Source organism: Morone saxatilis, unplaced genomic scaffold (assembly GCF_004916995.1).
Source record: "Morone saxatilis isolate NCDOM2014 unplaced genomic scaffold, NCSU_SB_2.0 Contig23, whole genome shotgun sequence".
NCBI lineage: Eukaryota > Metazoa > Chordata > Actinopteri > Moronidae > Morone > Morone saxatilis.
The window spans coordinates 11835911-11838789 of NW_023339796.1; the positions used below are offsets into that span (position 1 = coordinate 11835911).

Genomic DNA, 2879 nt, shown 5'->3' on the forward strand with positions numbered 1-2879 from the left:
TTTATATCGCAATATCGTGATACGTATCGTATCGTGACCAAAGTATCGTGATACGTATCGTATCGTGAGGTTCTTGCCAATACTCACCCCTAATAAAGAGTCACAGATTTTGTTTTTAAACGCTAATTTTACAGCAGTACTGCGGCTGAAAGCATCTAGTTTAGACAGTGACGGCTAACTGCAGCTACTTCTGTTGTGCTGCTTTCGCTACGTGACCAATGGACAAAGTTAACGAGAGGATAGTGAAGACCTTTGACTAGTAATTATCTAGTAAGCTAATAACTACTACTACTAAAAAAAACAAACAGCTAAAACGGGCAGGAGAATACTGAATTTAATTTCAGTAACACCTAATGCTCATGTTGGTTTTTGTTTGCTGGAAACGTAAGATGATAACTGTTTCCCAACACACTAGTTAACCATTTGATAAGCCGACAGTACTGTAATCACGGCAGCGTTTTAGTGAGTTTATTTATTTTCTCTCTCAAACATTCCTGGATGTGGCTTTAAAATTAAAATAACTGCTTAAGATTATAAAGTAAAACGTATTGAAGGTAAAAAACTGAACCATTTTTATCCAGGATTTCTAATCCTTGATTGCACAGTAGCTTGAATATGGTTAATTGTGTCTTGTGACCAGGCAGTGACGCTGTATTATAGATGTGAAAATATCATTAAACTCAAGCTGAGCCTAGCTGGGTTGTGATAAATATGCTCCAATAAATCTCTGGCTAGCTTGTTTTTCTGTAACACAATACAAGTACATTATGACTAATGTTTAGGAAGAGTCATAAGAAAGTCAACTTTGCTAGTTTCATTTTCAGTAAAGCAGTTTATAAAACCGTGACGGGCCTGATTTGCCACATAACATTGTACACTTAGCTACGTAACGTGTATGTAGATACAGACATGTTGTTTGGCTCCACGTTAGATAAATGTGCTTTTAACATGAGTTGTGGTCCGAGGCTGTTATTTATAATATAATACTGATATTGGTGGCCGGTCGTGTTGTGGCTTGTAAAGACATTACATGGTCTGAAATGATTTCAAATATTAAAGAGGCATTTTGTAGCAGTGAACCAGGAGGGGTCTCAATTTGTGTTCTTAGACATTGTGGAAGTGACACCATCTTTTGCTGCCGATCTGTGCTAATTCTCTCTTTCTCTCCAGCCTCCAGGCTCTGTGGACAGATGGTGGTCCAATAACACCAAAACTCCACAAGAAATATTAGTCATTACAATGCTTAGACTGTCTGTACAATTATTCAAAAATCACGAATCTGAGCTTAAATCCTTGGATAAGAAACAGGAACTTGCACTGTTCCCAAAACCACTGTAAATAGTGATGTAACAACAAAAAAACGAGTTAGTTAAGGACCATTTTATAACCAGATTTACAACCAGGTAAGCCTCGAGTGAAAGTGATGAGAATAACGTTGTTTGTTGGGCCACATGAGGTTAAAATCCGGTGACTACTGGGCAGTCACGACCACCACAGGCACAATTGGAGACATGCTAACGTTAGCTTTTGTTATCTCAAGCTTGGGCACAAAGCAGTTGCATACAGCTAACCATAGCTAGCCTGTTGTGTTGAACTCTGTCGCCTTTCTTCTTTGGCGACCACAGACAAAAAGTAGCACTGACATCGTCTAAATGTGACAACAAAAAAAAAAAAAACATGCACGAAGAAATGAATCCATCTTTCGTGTTTGACTGGAAACGGCAGACTGGGTTCGGCTTTGAGAGATATTAGCCAGAAAGACAACTTTGAAAAAGGAGGGGGGGGGGGTTCAGATAGCAAACAGGTTACCTATGGTTGCAGTTAGTTGGACAACTCATCGTCCTAGCTTTAACTAACGCCTTTACCGAAACACCAAACATTAACGCTTCAGCCTTTTGTTGTCCCACAGCTAATGTTAGATATAATAGTCCGGGGGAAAGGAGGAGGGGAGGGGGTGATAATGGCAAACTTAACTACCCGTTAGCCAACTTACAACCGGGTACAAGGCAAGGATGAGCCCCAACACACACACACACACAAAGGCTCGGTCTATTTAATGAAACGGAACTGTTCTGGGGGAACTACAATGCTACACAAAAAAGTGAAAATGATACGCTGTACAATGACGTAAGCTTTTATTTCTGCTTTTCCTTGCAGACTAACGCTAGCTGCGTGTGAGTGTCGACCGCCTGCGTTTTGTGTTCAGGCGGTGAACGCACAAGGTTTAGCCCTGTTGTTTTGTTGGTTGTATAGCAAACCCATGAGCCGTCCTAGTCTATGTTCCGTTCAATAGTCTGAGTCACGAAAGCCGAGGCGGCGACAAACCCCCAACATCAGACTGGAGGTGGATATCGTCGGCTCAGCTTTACTTTCACAAGGTGAATACCAAACACATCTAGCCTGCACACAACAAACAATGTAATATATCACCGTGGCTTACCTTCCAGCCCTATGAATAGCGAATTATCCTCTTCATGTCCAAAATACTGGGGGGATGAAAACGTCGCACTTTTATCACCCAGCTAGCTAGCGAGCTAATTGAGCTAGCTAGCCTCTCTCCAATGAAGCAACACCGCAATTCTCAAAAATGCATAACGCATATCATTATATTCCAACGTTGCAATGTTATTCCCAACTTTGCCCATTTGATGGAAAGGCAGATGATGTAAATCCAACAGAAAACCGCTTCACTGGCTCACGCATTTGTGGGAAGCAGGAGGAGGAGGAGGAGGGGGATCACTTTCCTTTCTCCAATGACAGCTGTCGTCGCACGAGTTCGGCTTATATAGCTAACGTTAGTTGGTGTTTGTCACCCAAGTCTACGGCCAACGATTTTTACCATTAACGTGTAAAAACAAATAATAATAAAAAAAAAAAAA

At 41.1% G+C, this 2879-nt stretch overlaps 1 protein-coding gene across 8 annotated transcripts in view; it reads right to left on the reverse strand.

Annotated features, from left to right (window-relative positions):
- Positions 1 to 2857, reverse strand: part of kmt2cb (lysine (K)-specific methyltransferase 2Cb) — a 64000-nt gene extending 61143 nt beyond the window's left edge. For all 8 annotated transcript variants that reach the window (XM_035671429.1, XM_035671434.1, XM_035671431.1 and 5 more), the window contains exon 1: positions 2441 to 2857. The gene's annotated coding sequence lies outside the window, so the exon portion shown is untranslated. The remainder of the gene's footprint in view (positions 1 to 2440) is intronic.
- Positions 2858 to 2879: the final 22 nt, after the last annotated feature.